Genomic DNA, 24284 nt, shown 5'->3' on the forward strand with positions numbered 1-24284 from the left:
CGTATGACGTCCACTCACAAAATGGACAAATAAACTGTTTTGGTCATCGGAAGAAATACAGGCTTCCTACAGGCTTTGATGGAAATTTATGAGGCGAAAATGAAATCCAAAGCCGAGTATTAAATTGGTGTAAAAATTTTTCGTCTCCTACAATTCTTTAACGTATTTTGTAGAGTAATTCTTAATATTTACATACGCCTCTGCTTCTGTTATAAAGGTATATAAATTATAAACATCGATTACTTCTATAAAAGCATTCACCGTGCCGCAAAATGTAGCTCGTGCGTCCAAATGTAAACATCTACACGTTGTTAGTACTAACATTACGGTGCAGCTATTATACAAGTTTTTACACGTAATTTCGCAAGCAATAGCAACGTAGATAAAATGTAGTCAAAGCGTGCTGCTTTCTTATAGGAAATTATAATTTCCCATAGCAAATATTCGAGGAAATTCAACTTGAACGCGGGTAATTGTTACACTGGTGTGAAAAGGCCTTGTTCCGTCAACCGGTACTCTATCCGCGATCGCAAATGGCAATGAGACCGGTGAACTTGCGTCGAGAATGTGAGGCGAACGTAACACATTAATGCCCCGATACCCAATGAATACCTCTTTGATGAATCCAATATGTTAAAGCTGAAAATTAAAAAAGTTATCAGACGCCTCTTTGTCAATGCTTTATTAAATATTTTTATAAACGTTTTACTGCAGGAATCGTTTACTTACAATTCACATTCAAAACCGGCAGACTATACTGTCAAAACATATAGGCACGTTACATTCCAATAAGAAAAGTAATAAAACTTTTTTAAAACACTTTATAGATTAAAAATATTTTTTCAAGATTTTACTAATAATCTGGTTTTAATTTCATTATAAAATTTATTGGAACAATATTTTTTGATTACACCCCTAACACAATATTTTTTTTTTTTTGACAGCAAATTGTCCACTATATTTACTCTATGCTTTGTACTTATAGAAAGATTACTCTTAAGAAAGTAAAGTATTGTTTTGAATTTCCAAACAGATTTTAATTTTTTTCTCTATAATGAATCGTCTCCGTGCTATGAAAAAAACTGGGGCCTTAAACAACAAAAGAAAAAAATATCCGACCAAGCCGTTTCTGCGTTTTGCTTTTTGCGTCTTATTTGCCGATTTATTTTTAATGATATAGATATTTTTTTCTTATTTACGTCAAATGATATGATAGTGAGTTTACGAAGAGAAACAAAAAACAAACCTTTTTTACATCTACTACGCTTTAAAGATTGGTCGTGACAAAGAACCTATGAAACCGGTTCCAGATTGTACACGATTCGTATTCGCTAAAAAAGTCAAGACTGCTTTATAAGTCAAGTACAGAAGCACACACCGTTATATTGAATAAAAATTATACCTCTTTAAACGCATTATTAAAGGTTCAATTTTAAACACTCGCTTTATTGCACGACTGTACATATAACTGATACGAAAGTCTTAAAAGCATTACAACTTCCTCGAATCTCATTATTATCTGTTAGATAAGTATTGACTGAAGTAAAAGAAGCCCTTCATTGTCTACCACCGCTTGTGCTCTTTTAAATCTCTCTTCTAATGCGAAGGTTCTTTATAAAGGCTATTTTAAAAAATAGGAGTTCCACATTTATCTTACACGCAATTTCCATTAAAAATACTTCTTCGTTCATTAATAAATTATATTTTCGTCATAATAGGAGTACAAAAAATTAAATTTCATGTCATTAATATTTAAACAAAATTTTCTTAACACATGCAAATTCAATACAATAGTCTCAAATGTACAATCACACAAAAAAAAACATATAAACAATTTTGTTTTTCTTCGTTAAGCTTTAATATTCAGGTCGCGTCTTTACAAGGCTTATTGAACGCGCACGGAATTCTAAAGCGCGGCGCAACGATATGTGACAGCTGGTTTTAGTATTTAGGTTGGAGGCAGAGGAAACTGTGACAGAAATACGGTTGATTTTTTACACCATACGTAACTTTGATGGACTACCGCCCTCTAATAATAATAATAATTACAAATTAAAAATTATTATTTCTTCTCCATTTAATCACGCTGTCGCTGTCGCTGTCGTAATAGGTTCTTATCACCTAAATGAAAAGCTCATGCGATAAATAAAGTGTGGTACCACCTTCGACTAGAACTAGTGCTCTAGGTTGAAGTCTGATTAGAGAAAGATGCTATAAGATAAAACTAAATAAGATTAGGTTACTTCTCAACCGGTCATATAACGTTGTAATGCTGACAGGAAAAGATGCCAAAAAATCATTTGAATTGCTGTTAATCTAAATTACAGTAAATTATAGTAAGATAACAATATTTTATTTTCAGTTTTTACTATTTTTATTTTGTTAATGATTCGTTCTAAAACTCGTTAATATCAAATGAACACATAAAGCATGGTACACAACGTTGACGTCAGAAGACATTTAGAACACAATAACATAATGTCTTATTTTTGTTTAAATTTCTTTGAAGTGAATACAAAAAGTAGTGAATTCTTCAAGCTTTAAATATAACCTTGAAAACCGTATGTAATAACGTATGTAGATAAAATATTCAAGAACTGTAAAAGCATAATACAATCGATAAATAAAGACGGTGGTACTGCTATTCTTAACTACACGATTTATGCATTTTATTTAAAGTTAAATAAAATGCATAAACATAAATTTCAAAATGTACGTTTTAAATTTTACTTTACTGACTCACAAAACCTGCACATATTTCGTTGGCCTAAATTAATAAAAAGAAACTGTATTTTAATACACGACGATTTTTTTATTGCAAGAAACAAGATTTGAAGTATTTCATTTGAAAATAATTCAAATTAAGAGACATAAAATCAAACAGACGAATAAATAATCTTATGATTACACCTTTGAATGTTTTTTCTGTTAGTATATTTGCCAATTAAAAACGTACTCAAAATTTTTGTTGTATTGCTGTGATCAAAAAGTAAGGTGAAATTGTCATTTAAAACTCCCGGGCATTATAAAGGCAGGTGATTTTTTCCTTTGAGGACTGACTATACACATTTGCCATGTCTATTTGTTAAAAGTTGGAATATCGTTGGGCTCAACCCAAACCATTTTGAAGGATGTTTCGTATCTCAAACGTATCATATCTTGATTGATGCCAAAATCGATTAATTTTTGGGAAAATAAGCGTCAAAAACTCGACTCATATGGTACCGCAACAACCCTATATTCCTGATTTGGCCTGTGCGACTTCTGTCTGTTTAGCAAGCTTTGAAGACCAATGCGCGTACGGCGTCTTGACACAGTTGAGGAGATAGAAACTGAATTGAAAAAGGTCTAGAAAGTTTTATCGTTTTCAGAACTGAAAAAAACGTTGGCAAAAGTGCGTTTTTTCGGACGGGTATGATTTGGAAGAATAATTAAATAATTTACAATTATAAACGAATACACCTTACCTTTTGATCACAGTATTATGTATAAACATATACACGATAAAACGAGGTACTAAATTTATCATATAAATTAAAAACTTAAATAATTATGTATTTCCTTTTAAATAGAATAACAAAGAATAAAGTCGATGAGAGGGTATACTTAGAGAATTATAGCAAAGGATAGACAAGTCGTGTAACAATTATGTAAGATAGCTAAATGTAACATACGAAATATGTTATTAAATTGAAACGCCACTACAATGAGGAGTGTCTAAACATCCTTGTCAAACAATAGTACTGTTTGATCACCATACAAATTTTCGACGATAACCATCATGACTCAGGCAGGCTATTGAACATTAGATTGAAAGCATAATTATAACACCTGTACCAACAGCGTAATGCATTACATAGTTCACGACAGACAATTGTTAAAAATTTTAGGATACCGGAAAGTAATGTCGCTTAAGTTAAATTCACACGACTATATTTATAAACAAGTTCTTATTTCTAATCAACAACATATTCACCTTCGTTAATAACACGAATGCCACCTCAATTTTAGAGGAATTGTCTGCAGCGCCACGATGATTTTTTTATTATGCGATACATATAATATCGAAATATTATATGCAATCGATAAGTTACAGTATACAACTATGTTTGGCGTGTAAAGTGCGATTTCGCACGACTTCTAAAAATATCTCAAAATTTGACGATTGAAAATATGCAATCGTCATTTATCTCATATTGTTTCTTCGCGTTGTTGAGAAATAGTTTCACGATTTTATTCTTTTTCGAAAGTGTTAACAATCAGGCATTTCGTATCTCCTATTTAATTTTTTAGTTAGTCCCTTAAAATTACGATTTCAAATGAAGATTCCACGTCAAGCAATTCAACTGACGATATATGCGAATAATAATAAGATAATACGAACATACGCGCTTAATAAAACTATATTTCATATATAAAGTTTTTTCAGATGTTTCATACTGCATTCATTTCCTCACACCACTACATCAACCACGATAATAATAAAAAAGTAAGTATTGTCATTTGTTTCAATTATATATATTTTTATCAATCCGAGCGCGCCAGTCACCGGTGCCCCCCATGACGTCACTGCCAAGTTCAGTGCCGGTCACCGGTGACCCCCATGGTATTCAACGTGTTAACAACCTTTTGCCATCTAGTACACAAATTTTCAATGCCGGTGCGGTAAAAATCAATCGGTTTTTCTGTAAAATTTGTCGTGTCGCATACCTATATAAAAAAACTATGTAACATATTTCAGAGAGATTACTCTGTACAAGGTGATTAAAAATATGTGTAAACGCCTGAATTCCCTTTACTAAAAATGAACTATATATTCACGACTTTAAAGACTTTTGTATATATATTCAAACATCGCGTAAATGCTAACCGGTAAACAACATGTCATAGACAAAAAAAAACATCAAGAATTGAAAATACATGAAAAATATTCTACAATATCCTACATTAATGCTTTAGTTCAAAAAATACTTAAATTATATTTTTCAACTAAATCATTTTATAACATTATGACTAGAGAAAATTAGTTGAAAAAAAAATTTCTTCGAACACCTTTTCACACAAGTATTCGATTGGGTAAATAACATTTTGAACAGGGGCATACCCTGACACAAAAGGCTAAAAGCAATTACGTTATTTATCAACAAATATTGATGTTTCCTAATACAATACAATTACAAACACATTGCGTCCGCTGCCGAACGTGCCCGGCTGGACACTTTCATGCATTAATAAAACGTAAATAATATATTGTATATAATCAAAGTTTTCATACGATCCATGTTGTAATATTGCGTTATCGGTGTTTTGTGACGGTCGGAACGAGTGTTAGTAACGATTCAATTATTCACGGTTTTATATTTATAACCATTTCACCGACAACTTGAACGCTGTGTGAAAAATCGGGTATTTTCATATGGGCCACGCGGCTACCAATGTTCAATTTAAGTCACATGGGTCACTCGTGAGTCGCGTGTGAAGTTCATCGGAGACGTTGCCACAAGGCACACGTTGTTACTCTGTTGCCGAACTGGACAACATGGGGTTCAAATCTTTTAAAAAGTTATCTAGAAGGTTGTATATACTTTCCAACGTAAATCTAGATTAATAAAAACATTACATTTCCTGATTTTGGGTTGGCCCGAATGGTGTTGTACACTGGACTCACCGGTATGTCGTAAAGCATACCAGACCACCAGTATTCATAAAACTTCCACCTTCTACATGCTCTTTTCGGAGAGTCTGATTATTTGATTATTACTATCTATTCATTGTTTACACAAGCCAAGAATTATTCACGATTTAAAAAAAAACTCACATACTATATTTAAAACCCAACTATAATCATAATAACATTACTATACTTGGGTTTAAAATGTTGACTATATTCAATTATTGATAATAACATCATCGCCAGCAAAGTTTTTTTTTTTATATTACGAGGTTTAGACTTGTAAAAAACCGAAACACCTTGGTCACTGTGCCTTTTCGTAGACACAATATTTTACGCAGCAAAAGTAAAAAAAATATTTTAAAATATACTTTGAAATATACTTGAAATCATGCAATCAGTTATTGATATAGATCTATATATCTACGATTGATATCTGTATTTTCCCTTTGGTTGTTGTCGGCAAATATACTAAAGCACGTAAGTCAACCTGACATATTAAAGTATAATCAGAATGAATAACTTTTTAATTACATTCACTAAACTATTCGATTACAGATAATAAAAACTATAAATAAACATAACACAATTAAATTGAGTGTACGATTTCCTAAAAATGAACACTATAAGACGAGCAAAATCGAGGCAAAGTTACACTGTGATTAACTATCAAATATTATCTATAGAAATAATTATTCCTTAGTATAAGGTATTTGAACATTTGACTTCATTCAGTCGTTTCAATCCGTAGACGCCCATTGCATAGCTTTGGCCTCACCCAGAGATAAACTGTATGGAAATACCATAATCGCTATGCTTGGCAGGCGGGTTGGGGATCGTAAAATTAATTACAATTGTTACCTCATAACTATCTCACTGAGAACATTTAATGATGTAAAATCAAACAATGACAAAACAAATAAAAACATTACTAAACAGGGATCAAAGATTATGGTTTATAAATTTATATTATGTTTGTTTATATATTTATATTATAGTTTAAATTGTGTTGTGTGTACTCAAGAATTTTGAACTAAATTGTCTATTAAAAGACAATTTCGTAAAACACGAGAATATATCAATATCACTAATATATGAATTGTAGAGGTCACACATTCTGTATAAGGGTGCACGTTTACCGATATTTGTCTTAGCCGTTGATAAAAAAGAGAAAAATTTGTAGTAACAATAATTAATTTTGATACGTAGAAATGCTAATTTTGAAGCCATTATTTATTTATTTTTTTGAAACCATTGATTTTTGTGTGGGACGTAATATAACATTCATTGGCAACAAATAAACTATAATATAATATTTCAAATGAAATAACATGATAATTCAATAGAGAAACACAAACATAAACAACCTCCTTTTACACAATGCGCTAACTAGCAAAGTATCGGAACCTGAATACGCTAAACAGGCACTAAATGCTGCGAAGTTGACACGGTTAGCTCATATGAAAGCGCACAAGCTTTCGCTACATACCACTTGTCGCTCGTGTGGCGTGTACGGAACGATTCGTGTTCATTTATAATAAAATCTTGTCAATTTACCGTTGAAGACGTTTTTAATTATTTGTGTAATAATAAATATTCTATGACCTACTTCGTACAACATATGTTCTAAACAAAATAATTTTTAGGGAATTAAGTGAGTCGTCTAGGTAAAGTTTAATTACTAATATGATCTAATGCACAATCCAGAGCTAAAAAGAAAAACACATGGTAACAAAATTGAGTAGCTTATAAATAAATGTTCTAGAATATTTTTATGATACATAACCTTGTCATAATAATAAATAAATAATAAAGAAGCAATGGTAGCACAGTGGCAGAGGACTGTGACTTGCGAATGTAGGTCGCGGGTTCAATTACCGGGATACAATTGTAAATAATTCACACATAAATTATATGGGATCGCCAATGATCACAATCAAATTTCATTAGGATGGGCAGCAGCATCCTCTGCCTACTACAATACGATCGCCAACCTGCCTGTCAAGTGTGGCGATTATAATATATCCCCCATATATTTGAAGGAGGCGGCTTATGGCTTGCTGTGGGTGTCTACGGGCTAAAAACATAACGATATAAATAGCTCATTAAAAAAAAATTACCTATTAACTTTTAAATAAGATTAAGGAGTGTCAATATATTTACTGATGATTAATTTTTTTTTCTCAAAAATTCCTTTTTTTGTCTGTCATCCAAACTGCGGTCAACTCTGTATCTTTTTAATTTTGCTAGCAATCCTTAAGAAGTTAAATAATGTTTTGTCGAAATCAACTTCGATGTCGTCACTTTCTTAAGAAGAAAAAAAGTCTCGTTTTAAAAATACATACAAACAAACAATATATATAAAATTACATAAACTAAAGTTACATTGACCATCGTCACTTTGATTCAAGCTATCCAAGTGACTATATACAGTTTTAAAATTTTATTTAAACTACTTAAATATCTGTTCTAAATTTAAATATAACTAACTGGCTATCGATTTTTACAAGTCTAATGAGAAAAAATGTAAATATATGTTAAACGGGTTGAAGTAACGCCAGTCACGTTATTCCATTTTTAAATTATTTACATTCCTCTACATTGACTTAGATCGACAACAAAGAGTTTTGATATACACAAATTAACGTAACAAAGAAATATGCACCGGATTTTCATATAACAAGAAAAATGAGATAGCAAATACAGATAGAATAAAACTTTGCAAAACGTTCTCCGAAGTACTGAATTAATTTGCAGATTCCGGTTGTTCCGTTCTAACAATATGTAATGGTTTTAAAAAGTCATCACTCCAATCGATTGATAACACCGCATCTTATTAACGTCTGGTGAAAACATGCGTATTTAAAAACAAAGTCAAATAAAAAAACAGACGACTTTATCAAGGTCACTAAAAGTCGCTAGATGCGAGTAGCGCAAAAATTCTTACCGCCATAATAGTAAACACAACGGTCTGTAGCGCTTGGGCAGCGACTTGAAATAAAATAATGTAGCAACTAATATGTAATTGAGTATTCCAAATTGTATTGTTAATATATATAAATTTTAGGTATATTTACCCATAAGAGAAAATTGTGTAAGAAAAATTGTAAAAAATTATAAATCGCTGTCGTGCCTCGCAGCTGAGAGAAGAAAGATCCGTATCAAATAGCGGCAACCCTCTCCCAACTGTTTGCGTTTAGTTTAAGCGAAAAATAAATATGATAAAAAAAACACTAGCGATACAAATTAAAATTAACAAAAAAAAGTCGTAAACACAATTATAGATATTAAAGAGACAATGTACTTTATTTATTAAATTCACGTTATTGACAATTCAAATTATAAGAGCTATAAAAGTAAAGTTTTAATTATTTCGTCGTTTTAGACCATAGACTCATACTACAAGGCATAGGTCTCTCTCGAAGATATCTATGGGGAGATATAGTGGTCACGCTTGGCAAACGGGTTGGCGATCGAAGTGTAATATTATAGTACACAGAGGACACTGCTGTCCATCCTCTGGAAACTTGTTTATGACCAGTGACAATCCTATATAATTAATACTTAAAGTATGAATTATGTCAAATTTTATCCCGAGGGAACAGAACCCGCGACCTACGATCGCATCTCAGGCAACTGGACTACCAATGCTCACAATTTAATTATTTACAAATTTATAATCAGTCTTTAAACTTAGATTAATTTCAAACAAAAGAGGCAAAATTCATTTCAAAGAAAACGAAAATTAGTAAATGTTGTATATAATGCAACAGGCCAGTTAGATATTTTTTATAGAGCCATTTTCAAACACACGATATATTTTAAAATTCCATTTATAAATAATAGAAATAAATATAACAAAATATATTTAGTACAAGAAATTGTTTTCAATATTAACTTTTCTCCTTTATTAACTTATACAATACAATTTTTGTGTTTTTTATAGTTATTGCAAAAACAAATGACTACATCAAGTGCAACGAACTGTGACGGTTTAAGAGATTTATAAACAGAGTTGACTCGAGTTGACTTTGAAAGAGTACCTTTACTTATCCACTTCACCAATGCAATATATTTTCATTTCTGTACACACAAGTCGTTGACACAAACGCAACTGATGTCAATGATGTAGTTCATCAAAACAAAATCATTATCATAATATCTATATGATCTAAGTGATGAAATTTAAAAATAAGTTTACTTCTACTCACTGACCTTAGAAAATAATATACACGGTTCAATAATCTTACACGCTGATATCGTAAATATAAATATTTATTGAAAATAATTCGTATTATTAATAAGGAATAATAAGTTACCATACATATCTTATGCAACGTTTTTGTACCTAACGTACTGCAAAGTAAAATTTGAAAAACGATTTTTTTTTAATTTACTTAGACTTGATAAATTCGGAGCTACGAAGTCTACAATGTACTTTTAATGTACTTATAAAAATCATTTTATAAGTTTTAGGTAAGTAAAAGTCGATAAACTAAAAGGCCGGACTTAACGAGCATCTGAGCAGCCAAACGTTGGACCAAATAAGTTTGATATTTTACACCAAACTTCTTGATTTACGACAGATTGGTAAATGTGAACATTAAAAAGATTATTCCTTGTCCAAAGTATCGCGACCACAACAATGAGGTAAAGAATGCAAGAAAGAGAAGATAACTTAAAAACAACAACTTGTTTATGTTAATTAGAACTGAGCGATTAAATTCTAATTCTAGCCTGTATAAATGTGATTGGTTATTGGTGTAAAATAATTAAAGGATTCCCCTTACATACCTCATTTGTCATTAAACCCCAATTTCCATTCACCTGTATAAAGTGGTCACTTCGAAATATGTAACAGTAATTTATTTATTTTTATTTAAATGCAACAGATCAATAACTTGTTGGCAGTACAAAATCTGCATAGACAAATAGTTAACAATAATTAATTTCAATATGTAGAAAACTGAATTTTGTTAACGCTTTTTAGGTTAGCTATACCTTCACTCTTTTAAAGCCATACACACCCATCTTAAGGTAGATGTTTGAAAGACGTTACTTATCTAATATTATTACAGATGGTCCGAATTACATTGCTAAATTTAAACAAAACGTAAAGTTCTAAAGCATAAATGGAACATTATAATTATCTGTAAGGAGATCTCATGTGAATGAACTCGTAACCTTAGCTCGTGACAAATGTATCAATTTCGCTGGACGCTCTATTTCGCAATACGGTGGGCAAGTGTCTGTGAACTGCTGTATACCTGTTACATGGGACAGCTTTAAAACCGGAGTAAATCGGTGAAATTAAACAAGTTCAACCCGCCGCCAGTCATTACCTGTCCCTCGCGACTTTAAATTCTCGGATGCAATTAACTTCGACGAACTCCAACTTTTTACTTACATTGAGATACGCGAGACCAATGTACATAATTACCGAAATGCCCAGGTACTAAAAACTGGTACGTAAGATCAACTTTTCAATCAAAAGATCGTTCGTAACTTAAAGCATCAATTCATGCCCCGACAGACGTAATACCGTCAAGTTTTTTGCCAAAAAATTAATGAAACTACTTTTTTAATATATTCATAATTTCGTTCACGATTTTAGTAATAATATGAGTATATTTCCATTGTAATATTTTATGGAATACGATATTTTTACAAACCTCTTTTGGTTTTGATTTTGGTTATCTATTTCATTGGAATCGATATGGCTTATTCTGTGGTTTGTACAAGAAAAAAGTTTTTTAACCCTAAACTTGACAGATTTTTTTTCAATATTACATTAATATTCATACCACTTAACTTTTAAGATCCAAGGATGCCAACAGAAAAAACTGAACAAGCGTTAAAAAATTAAGAAATTGCCTAAACATTCACATACAAATGATTACTTTGCGTTCAAAATTGATGCCACTATGTTTTTTTTTAATTCTGATGTATCTCTACAGATACATTATCAAGAAAAGGGTTAAAGAAAAAGTTTTAAAAATGTAGGCGTATAGGCAGCGAATTTATATTTACATAGATTGTACTCGGGAATACTAATGTGCATATTATTTTACGTAAATATTATTAAAAACAGCATTCGTCTTTGTTTTATCTCAAATACTTTTAATAGCTTCGCAAGAACTAGTTTTATAGTATAATTGCATTCGTACTGGTTGCACGATAACATATATTTATTTTATTTACCTACGCTTAGCGAAACTGACGATGAAAAATATTCACACGAATATCAAGACGTAGCATTTTTCAAAGAAAATGGAGTTAGTCGTCGACATTCCAAGAAATTGTTATTAAAATCAGATACAATTTTGTTATCATAAAGTTTATCGATTAAGTTGACTTCGACAAAAAGATACGGTTACGTGATTCACATATAAGATACGTAAGCAAACACTGACCTAGACTTTTATTAAGGCAGTGAAAATTTTGGTTCAAAATTAATAACAAACAATTTGTGTCTCAAATCGAGCCTCATTGGCAAGCTGACAGTCGCTCAAACAGCCATGGAGAGAAATTACACGTTCGAAATTTTTCTACGAGATCAAATCAAGAATACAGAAACCCATAGACGAAAGAAAGTAAACGACATGGACCTGTGAATTGGCTAGTAGAAATGAATAGCGGCTGAGGTCTCAATAATCTGGAGTGGAGACTACGTCGAGCGTCCATCCATAAATTAGATAGACGACCTTGTTATTGGCATCGGAAGACGTTGGATGGGACTTCCAACCTACAGTCTCCTTGGAAATCTATGGAGAAAGCTTTAATCTAGCACTTAACATCTTATGACTAAACTAAGAAAAATATATGAAACGAGCATCGCCTTCATAATAGAAGATGAAGAATGCTGAGTAACCTTCCTTAGCTACTGCAGGGGGTTATTGAAAATGTAATTTAAAGGATATGCAGATTTACATAAAAAAATAAAATATAAAAATAAGATTATAAAATGTAACATCTGTGATATCAATATTAATTAAATCGTTGGAAAAATATTGTGATAAAAACCCTGCACTGTGATATTTGTGGAGCGGATGAGAGGCGATACAAAGAAGGAAATTGATAATAAATGAGAATGTACGATTTTGTGATTTATGATAGAAAAAGAATGAATGATAATACGATTAGGTTGGTATAAAAATTCATATTCACTTTTTGCATTAATCATTATATCCAAAAATAAACTATACGAAATCGTGTCGGATTTTTTCGTACTTTCAAACGTTGTACAAGAGTGCTTTGTTCAAACATGAATTGAGCTTCACAATCAAATCAAAAATCTCGAGAAAATCAAGGTAGGACCAAAATAGGGAAACACGTCATTTGCAATAAATACTATATCAATTCCCTCTCTTTCTATTATATAACAATGGAAACAATAGCATTGTATGATAACAGGGTTGTTCCATAAATTAACGTTAAAACGGAATTGTCTTTTAAAGCAAGTATTGGTTATACCTAGAAAATCCAAAAAATCTATATACGTAGTTTATACAGTCTTCTTCTTTTCAACCGATATACTCGCAGTACAAGGTTAGACTACCCCAAAGATCGATGACCTGTCTTGCGTTGCCCGCAACCAGCGACTTCTTGTGACCTATGTGTAGGTTTACTTAGTGGAGATCTAGTGACGCCGCGCCTGCCGGTTGCACGAGTGATGTCCCAAATTATCCATATATTAGAGATGCAAAGAATATCCTACATGTTAACGCTTATTGGTGACAAACGATTTATCACATGTTATTGACTAGACTGTAAATTGACGTAAGACATATAAAATGAAATTCAACTTTCACGCAGCTATGAAACGCATTTCACGAACACGCCCATCAAACATAACAAAGACGTTTTGCATCAACTTGATGTTATCTAACGGTAGTTATATAAATAACGAATACATTTTCACACTTAACATTTCTAAATGTTACATTAAAAGTTGATAAACAAATCGAAACTTTGTGCTAGAATTAAACCCAATGCCATGCAAAACGTGTGGGCCGAAATTGTAAAATAATTCGGTGGTAAACTCTATTCTTAAAACATACGGAACACGTTTTACAGCTTTCGTGTTTAGTGCAGCGATATCTTATTCCAGTGCATTATTATATTATGACAAGTTTGTGGCTTACGTATTCTGTGTCATCCTTCTAAACATGTTAAAATAGTCACTAGGAAGCAAATAAACATGCTAATTAAATGGATATTCATACATTTAATTCTTTGGCATAGGATACTTCTCCAGATATACTTTAGAAACATTGCAATGAAAATAACGTTGGACTACATAACTGGCATAGTTCATAAGCTATTTAGTTTCAAGTCTCGTTAGATATAATCTGCGAAATAGAATAGAACCGGACGCATCCGATTATGGGAACGGCTACCGACTACTTGGGGAAATTGTGGACTCGCTAGACAAAGTAGGATGACTAACAGACTATAAAGCACACGATATTAAATGGATATACAAAATAGAAGAGTGTTGGCTTACAGATACGACTTACAATTATTACAAGATAATTATACTTAATGTTATTAAAATTATTACAGACGAGATATTTTATAGGCAAGGCTACCAACAATGAGAGCCTCGGAACAGGTTTTCAATGAAGGACTACCAGTTATTTATTTTTGATTTTTTATGACCGGGTAGCTTATGCTCGCTATCGTAATACAAAGTGGAATTTACGAAAAAAAAATAAACAACATATTACATATATGAAATGACATATAAATAAAATTATAAAAAATTCTATGCACTATTCTTAACTGGATTAAAATTTAATTATTGTCCTGGTTAGTTGTTTTTAAATTAATTTCGTGATGGGCACGTACGTGAAACGTTTAATATAGTCGGTCCAGATTTTTATTAAATATATATTACGTATGTACGTTGCATTCGTAAATAATTGTCAAGTTTATATTTACAATTGCATTATTTAATAAAATTATTAAATAAAAACGAATGTTTATTATTAATCATTTATTATTTTTATGTATTTATCAGTTAGTCCATGCGGTAATTTTGACATTTCGTTTGTTACATCAGTGTATCTTTATGCGACGTAATACATAAATAAAATACACTCGAAATAATTGATAATCTATGCGCTAATGAATAGAGGAGTTGTGATAAGATATTGCAAACTAGGATTATTTGTTTGCGAAATACTCAAGTGTCCGTCCGCGACGACGCAATCGTCCTTTCGAAAACCACTAATCAACTTATTTTATTTAAAATTATAATATACTTGTGATTGATTGCATCAAAGTTCCACGAATGATCTTTACATGAAATATTTAAATAATTTTAAAGAACATGTTTGAGAAATAGACGAGTTTGTTTTGAAATGTAATGCCAAAGGTAAATGTAAACGACGAGAAGCGTTATAAGAGGTTGAAGTGGCAGGCCACGTGGCGCGCAGAACACATGGCTGCAAGGTTAAAATTCTGGACTGGAGACTACGGGCATAAGGTAGACAGACGACCTTGATACAGTCGACGGAAGCAGGCCGTTCCTTAGTGAGGTCTACGTCCAGCACTAGACGTCTTACGGCTGGTACTGATGATCAAATTCTCTACACAGAGTCCTTGAGTACTTGAGTAACAACGTTCGAAAATAAAGGACATATTCAGGAAGCTAACCGGCACTAAGAAATGTAAGGAATAAAATAGACCACATGGTAGAATTTCCTTACCCTTGACAATCTAAGAAACAACTAGTACTAAAGTAAGTTAGGTAATAAATGCAGATGAAAAGAAATTAAGATGGGAAAAATTGTGAAAGGAACGTTGAAACGAAACGTTGTTAAAATGGAAGGGACTCCTCCCCTGCAACGAAGAACTACGTGAAGAAAAGGAATTGAATATAGTTATACGGATAAGTAAGATTTTTAACATTATAAGAGCAGAACTCTGACAGAGACGTGTAATGTTCACAAGTGAATCCAATGTTCATTTTACAAACAAAAATCATTTTAAAATTTTAGAAATCATATAAGTAAAACAAAAAATCGTCATAATAAGAAATTAATCGCAAAACCGTCTGGATGCTAAAATTTAGATTGCTCTTGAGTGGGCAATGTACGAGAACAACTGAAAGACGACCTTGGGATACATTAAGCCAGTTCCTCGCCGATTAATATGAATTCGGTCCACTTGAAAACCGATTTTTATAGATCTCAAAACTAAGAAATAGACGTCAAAAATATGTGAACCTTTAAAATTCTGAAACAGAAAAATCATTTCAAGAAAACTATTAATATCCTTTATTTGCATTTTATATTCAAAAATACTTCCATATATTTTTCTGAACAAAACTTCCATAGATTATAGTGAGTTTCGCAAAGCTCTCAGAAGGGAAACGTACGTATTATATCGGTCTCTAAAAGCGTAAAGCAATAAATTATCACCTTCACTACTCAAGTAGGTTCAAAGAAATACTTTCTCAGAGATGCCCCCACAAACAAGTCAACTTTATAAGGAGGTACAATTATACCTTTTCTACACAAGGTCTGCCGAAACATGTTTTACGCTATAAAAGCGTAACCAAACTAAAAAGAGTAGAATCTAAAGTTGCTGTAACAAACCTTTACCTTTTTTATATTTCCATAGAAACTTTAGATAAAACATTAAATAATATTAAACAAAGATCTGCAATTAAAATTTCACCTCTATAAATTACAGCAAATTAAGGATCGTGTTTCTAACCATCTGTCTGTCCCAATTAATCAATGGTTGTCCTAATTCAAACAATAATCGAAATGTTATTGATGTAATTTGGATGATTAATTCAGCACAGTTTTATATTAGTCAGGATTACATTGAACTAAATAAGCAAAAGATTACAGTTAACGCCCAATGTATAACGAAAAAATATACGGAGTTATTGGTTATAGGTGTAAATTCTTTAAAATGAATATATCAATAGCTCATTTATAAGCAACACACTTAAACCATTTTACACCTATTTCTAACTATCCTCTATAAAGTTATCACATTGAAACTTTTTTAAAATGCGACAAGCCAATAACTTTTGCCGGTACAGTCTTCAGGACAAATAGTAAACGATATTTAAATTTATGTAGTAATTCGAATTTTCAAAACGGTTTTTCTTACTTTATTATCACTAAGTTATTTATTATTTCCGTGTTTAAATCTTTTTCAAACCGATCAGCCAGTACAAATTAACATATTTACAAATGTTCAATACCAAACAGTAAACATTACAACGCATTCGATTGTGAATAACAAAAATTGTTTTTTTTTATTTACAATCAATCAAATTAAAAATAGACGCTCAATTATAAGGCAATCTGACAGTTTACTGATAAGAGAAACGTCATTTCTGAGATAACGTTTATTTTGAATTATGTAGCAATAAAGAATCAGCACTGAATTACTACAGAGCCCATAGAATCCAAAAGAATCAGCTAATTAATCAATTAATACAGCTGCTTATTCTGCTTACTCTGTAATTGTATCAAACTCTGTAGCCCTTTCGAAGTACTAAAGTATTTGTATCTGCCATGTATTCGTTTAAAGGTATGAAATTACAGGTCTATTTTATTACAAAACAACTTCCCAAGGTTGAATGAAAAGGAATAACAAAAATTCGTTGATAATTCTGAAATACGCTACGCTTATTATTTGGCCACTCACAAAACAAACGCTGGAATAAGTTATTTTATAAAATAAGTGCTTAAACTACAAAACGATTTTGCATAACAAGTATTTAAACGCATTATAATACAAAACATAACGTAAGCCAGCCCATTAAACTAGAACCAGAATACAAAAGTGAAAATCACCAAGGACATTTAATTTTAATTATTCATTGAAATTCACGGTATATTCAGCATACAAAAAATTTCATGTGTACATTATAATATCAATCATGTAACAATGTTGTCAACAAACGAAATTCCACACATTTCGATCAACTAGAAACTCTTGAATGCTATAATAAGATTTATTTAATAATATACTTGTTATTTTAAATATAACAGTAATAAACAAAAAGTCTTTAGATATCTTGTTGAACTTTATCATATATGGGTATACTCAAAGCCATGAAGTGTTTATTTACTTTTTAAAAACGAAATTTAGACGTTACTAGTTTAATTTAATTTCTATTATCATGTGACTGTCGCTATTATTCGTATAAGGTTATTAATTATGGCGCATAAATAATATGTTAATATAAATGTATTGCGAAACGACTATTTGAATGCCAATTTCTTTGAAACATCTCTCAGAGAAGCTATAAAAACCAGTATAGTTCATTAAGTACAGTACTTTTCTGTAAAATAAATATAGAATTATAGGTGGCACTGCCCAATAATAAAATACCGTAGTAAGATAGATCATTAATAATAGAAGACTGATATAAAAAAAATGTTCAATATACAATGCTATACTTTTTATCGTTGTTGTTTCAATCCCATTGACGCCCACTACAAGGCATAGGCCTCCCCCAAAGACATCTATAGAAGATATACCATAATCGCCACGCAGGTAGATTGACCATCGCGGTATGGTATTATGGTACGCAAAGGACGTTTCTGCCCATCCTTTGGAAATTTGTATGTGAGCATCGGCAATCCCATTTAATTAATGCACAAAAAGTGAACTACATAATATTTTATCACGGGAATCGAACCCACGACTTACGATCGCTACTCTTAGTCCTTCACCGCGAGCTGCTTAAATATTTTTTTTACTTAAGAGTTATTTTTTATTACTTTTTATCAATGTATAAACTTTAAATATAATTACGTTTTTAAATTAGCAAAGCTTAAAGGTTAAAAATATGACATGATCTGGGAAACCCCGAGACACTGACCCTTTAAAAATAAACGACGATGTCATAGGGAAAAAGCATTAATAAACGTAACTGCAGAGTCATTGTCGTCATCACTGCAGGAGAACGATGACGTCATCACTGCTGAAGAACGATGCCGTCATTTTAATTATGGAAAAGGCTTCGGAATTTATTACAAATCGGCTGTCGATAACAAGTCTGCAGAAATGTACGTCTCATTATGTTTAATAAACCTGTATTAAAATTCAAAAATAGCATCATAAAAAAATCGAAACTTGGTATCAAGGTTTAATAATAATAAAAAAAAACCAATTTGAGATCGTTAAGGTGATCATTGTACTAAATCATAGGCTCTGAAAAATTTACCTCTAACTTTCACCTCTAATATTGTCGTCACAATTTCCTTACTGGTATAACAAGTTAATAAAAAAGTCTTAAAAATAATTTCCAACAATAAAATAGATCATCTACTACCCTCATGTAGTCAGGATGATTGGTTATGTGTATAAAAACTTTAAAGGGAGGAATGTTTAGTCACATTTGTACTCAATTAAAGTATGGGCCACTCTATCCAAATATCAATCCAATATAACAGGAAAAAGCGTCATCAAAATTCAGATTACTACATATTAAAGTTAAATATAGTTTGCTATCTGTTCTTGCAGATTTTGTACCGCTAAAAGCTATTGGCCTGTTGCATTATGTTATAAAAAATAAATTAATGATAGTAATTTCAGAGAAATAAAGTGATCTCGCAGGCTCGCACAGGATGATTGGACAATTAAAGCTTTTTACTAACTAACAAATAAGACATATATATGTATATATATATATATATATATATATATATATATATATATATATATATATATATATATATACCCTCTTAAAACCTGTCACTCTGTATAAATAAATGAAACTTCTTACTCATAGCCTATAGAAGAAGACTGAAGATAAAGTAATCCACGATCATGAAATTTAAGAATAAACTGTAGTTAATATAAAACCGTTACAATACATTCACGTATACAAAAACGAAAACCACTTTGAGATAACAATATTGTTGTATAACAAATTTTAAACGATTCAATTATAATTCCATTTTATTTCCAAAGTCAAACGAATGTCGATAAATAGTTTTACATTTTCTAAAGACATCAATACAACTGACCGGCACGAAGATAATTTAAGTTGAAGTTGAGCTCGTGACAGGGGACTGACCTCCGAAGCACGCGACTTCAAAGGACGTCAAGTTTTCGTTTACAAATAATACTATGAAAGAAGAATAGTACTATGAATATTTACATATTTGTTTACATTTTCATATATCAATATATACATTTTTTACATTTAATACATAAATTAACGTATTTATACAGTATCATATATAAATTATAGTGAAAAACATAACAATTCACAGTTCCGATCGACTTACGAACATAACACACTAATTATTTCCTTATATCTTTTTAATAGCGCCAAACATACAATATACAGGTTGATAAATTATAGGTGTAAAAGTTTCATAGTATTTTTCAACCTTTTATGTGCTCCATCTTAGCCTTTCTCAAATACTTATGCCCCCTATGTAAAATATATATTTTTTTAAATGAAAGCGAAAGAGTTAATCTCGTGTCGAGTCCACTTTCAAATTCGCCCTTATAGTGCGTGGGCCCCTCGTTCGGAAACAGTGCTTTAAAGCGATGAATATATAGCTTCGTCAGCAAAAAGCTCCAATACCTATTTCCAATCATCCTGTATAAACTGATCGCTCTGAAGCTCTAATGTAAAGCGCCACGCCAATAATTCCTGACAACACAAAGTCTGCATGGGCAGATAGTAATTAATAATTAATTTTAATACGTAGTTATTAATAATAATTTTGAAAAGCTTTTACATCATATTACTACATTAATATAATATTTTTAAACTCGTTGATTTGTATACAGGTTGTGCCCTACATTGACAGCTAATGAGCTATACATTCACCACTTTAAAGCTTTTACATCAATAGCCAACCATCCTGTATTAAAACAATGTCAGAACTGAAAACACTTTTTTTGCTAATGTTGTTTTTCGAAAATCAAAAAACCTTTAAAACTAAAAAAAAGTATCTTGATCGACCACAAGTTCGATATCAAATAAAATAATTACTTAGATTGATTTTTTTAATGTCAATTTAATGACGTGTAATAAATACTGCAATCAAAATTTCTCAAGTTTACGTTTCAGTATTGCTATAGTATGTTACGAATCAATTTGGGTAATAAACTGATATTGGTGTTCGCGGTTAGACGATATGCATTGGAGTACTTATTTTTAAACGTCGCCTTTCAAACAAAAATTCGCGTTAGGAGTTATACTAAACAGAAACATAAAATCAGATGCGAGATATAACATTGTTAGTGGCGCGAAAATAAGATTGCATAGAAGTAAGTCATTTAGAACTAAAAGATCTTGCCCGTATTCAATTAAAAATGTATGATAAAAGACAATGAACAAAATCAATGTTTAATATTAATTTAAAATTCGATGTTCACCTTTTAATCTGCAACGCGATAGTAATACGAAGGTAATATAACGGAATTTACTCAAGGAGAGAAATCAATTTAAAAAAATAAATAAAATCCCTCACCGATTTACAAAATATATCCGCCGGTTTGATATTCACGACACGTACACTTCAAACAGAAAAATACTGAATTTTTAAAATACTATTCGTTCGAAAGTTGTTAAATGCGGCACGTACGTTCTCGGCCACGGCACCTCGCGGAATGATAACAGACAGCCTAGAGCCGGTCTTAATTATATCAACTGGACGCTTTGAACGCTACGGATACGACACGATACAACGTGATACGTGACGTGATATGAAAAAAAGTTACTAGAAATTTAATTAAAAATAATTACGTAACTTAGTAATAATTAGTTATCCTTCCGAGCCATATAGTTGTATTCCTATTACGGAATTAAATGTAGTAACCTATAAACGGTAGCTTATTTAAAAAATACTAGTAGTTTATACATTATGTGGCAAATGTTCACCCAATAATCATTCAATAAAATATTGACATAAATTATGGCGCAACACATTTTTTATGTACGACATATAGCGCATGTAATATTTTTTTAACATAACAGTACCCTTACGGATACATAAAAAGGCAGAAGTTCTCTTAGCGAGCAATGGAAAGGGCTGTGTACGGAGTTTTGTTGCGAGATCAAATCAAAAATGAAGATACCCGCAGAAGAACCAAGACCACAGCCGTTGCTTGAAGAACATGGTTCGTGCAACCAATTGCCGTTGGGGCAAAAAGGTTCTCGAGTAGTGACCACGAGCCGGTAGACGCAGCAAGAATAGGCCCCTCAACTAGGTGGGCCGACGACATAGTTATGGGGAAGTCGCTGGTTGCGGACAGCGCAGGACTAGTCATCATGGGTATCCTTGGACGAGGTCAATGCCCTCCAGTGGACGTCCATCGGATGAAAGGGAGAAGATTTATGGGCAATTACTAAAAAGAAATTTTCACCCACGCACTATCAAATTTTAGTCCACGAGTATTTTATTAAAAGATTACGCAAACGAATCTTATCTCTCGTGCGTGTACAACTTTATTTAATGTATATTCCCGGCAGTGACCTATATTATAACGTAAAATTATGACACTGATTAATGATATGTTACACAAGAGAAAATTGAAAAAATATCGTTGTAAAGAAGACTGATAGTTACCACGACGGGAATATTCCAGTTTCCAGTCAACAGTAAAACTTGGTAGCTATATCTAACGCTTTTAGTAATTTATGCTTCGTAAAATTAAAAGCTACCAAATAAGCTGTACTGTAGCGCTTTAGGTGTATATAAGCGCGGCTAGACGAAGGCGAGTATCTGTCGCTCCGTTCGGTCAGTCCGACGTCAATGCTTGCGGTGGCAGAGCTCACTCTCTTTTCCTCGGTCCCCACCTCGCCGCGCTTTCCTAAGGCGCGATACAGCAGTTTCCAGCCTAGGTTTGATCATGTCTGGCGTCGTCCAATCGGAATGCTAGTCGCGTTTCAAGTGAAAGCCGAATTCGAGTTCTTTGTCCCGTCACTCCATGGATGCTTATTAGAAATCTACGATGGAAACCTTTGCCTGGCGGTGGTCGTCCTATAATTATAATCATAATAATGATAACTCTTAAAATCGTAAAGGATAAGACAGGGCAAAAATGGGAAGGTTTATATGTCTTCTCAAAAAAATAGGTAAAGGAACGTGAGACTCCCAATGACGGGATCCATTAGAAAGAAAAGAATGATATTAACTCCATGGATTGTCCGCTTAAGCGCCCAAGGATATCTTAGTAACCGTAAATCTAGACTGAGTTTACTAATCTCATTCATCATTGACACGTCACTAAATGAAGCTGTAAAGACAGAGTTGCAATCATTACAAACTAAATAACTTGTTGCTGCTATTGGTGCAGTCTATGTTTTCAGTCAATGCATTTCGCAAGATAATTCACAAAATCTCTCAATTTTATTGTAGTTAAATTTGTATTTGACACAAGAAAAGAAAAAAATCTATGAAGTAAGTTATTGTTATCGCAAACGGCAATTTTTTTTACATCAAGTAATAGAACAGTTTCATCATCATCACAAACGAAGTACATCCAATAACAAGTACATATAAGAAGCCTGCATCTTCCGACAACCGTAACAGGTTCGTTTGCCCGCCTTGTGGGTGATCGTCCTACACTGTGCTTGCCGCTCCCTGGACTCCTGTCTAAAAACTTCTCCAGCAGCTATATTTGTTTTATATACATACGTAATTAAAAAAACAAAAGTGAAATTTGCTTGCTACAAAGTTCTGGTGTATCAATAGTACAGTAAATCCCGAAAACAACGTTGAAATTAGTAGATATACTCATATTAGTACGATAGTGACCTGCCCTTGAATTATTTGAATGGCCCATTATGTAAGCCGTAATCAAAGGTTTGTTTCGCGTGTAAGTCATGTGTAAGCGTGATAAGAAAAATTATTAAATATTATATCGATGTTAACTTCCGACCTCCCCAAGTTAAGATAGGACTTGTTTTATCTTGCGTACTCAAGGTAAATCAAAAACTTTCAAATTGATGCCTTTCTTATTTAATCATATTAAATTATGTTTAAAACCTACATAGGACTTTCACCCACAAGGTGAACAGATGACCTTATTAAATTCGTTGGAAGACGCTGAACGCATGGCGCTTTTAATCTGTACTTTTGCCCTTTTGCAAAGCAAGAGGCCCATCATTAGACGTACGGCTTAAATGATGATGATAACATAAGGCTAAGACAATGAAACCGTAAAGCTCATTTTGAACAAATCAAACAAACGAGTAAGAGATAATAAGACAAACCTTTTGTATTTCGTAGTATCGGTTAAATCTCACACATATAAAAATTTCAATATTGTTTTCAATATTGTTTGTATAAAAAACACGTTTGTTTTATGGTGATATACATAAAACCAACATAGTCCAGCGGATTCAAATGGTAGTGAATAGGCTACATATCGCTCACAAAGAAGAGATAGCAGCTGGATCTTATATGTTCTGGAATGGAGACCACAGATCGGCAAGCGTAGAACATCTCACTCACAGGTTAATAGAGGACTTTGTTAAAGTTATCGGAAGAAGCCAGATGCGGGCATCTTTCAACAGGTTCTATTGAAAATCTATCGGGAAGGCTTACGTTACGCTTAAATTCAATTCGCATTTTTTTAATTTAGTGACACATCATAGGAAAGTAAT

General features: G+C 32.1%; 1 protein-coding gene across 4 annotated transcripts in view; it reads right to left on the reverse strand.

The window, feature by feature from the left end:
- Ctns (Cystinosin) overlaps positions 1–24284 on the reverse strand; it is a 52382-nt gene that overhangs the window by 17796 nt on the left and 10302 nt on the right. For 3 of the 4 annotated variants that reach the window (XM_068774400.1, XM_068774401.1, XM_068774397.1), the window contains exon 1: positions 21145–21272. The exons of the other annotated variant lie outside the window; for it this stretch is intronic. The gene's annotated coding sequence lies outside the window, so the exon portion shown is untranslated. Of the gene's footprint in view, positions 1–21144; positions 21273–24284 lie in introns of those variants that run through there. 4 annotated transcript variants of the gene reach the window in all.

The sequence above is a fragment of the Battus philenor genome, unplaced genomic scaffold (genome assembly GCF_028537555.1).
Source record: "Battus philenor isolate CCGP_79_NKW_IND1 unplaced genomic scaffold, ilBatPhil1.0.hap1 SCAF_7, whole genome shotgun sequence".
Classification (NCBI taxonomy): domain Eukaryota; kingdom Metazoa; phylum Arthropoda; class Insecta; order Lepidoptera; family Papilionidae; genus Battus; species Battus philenor.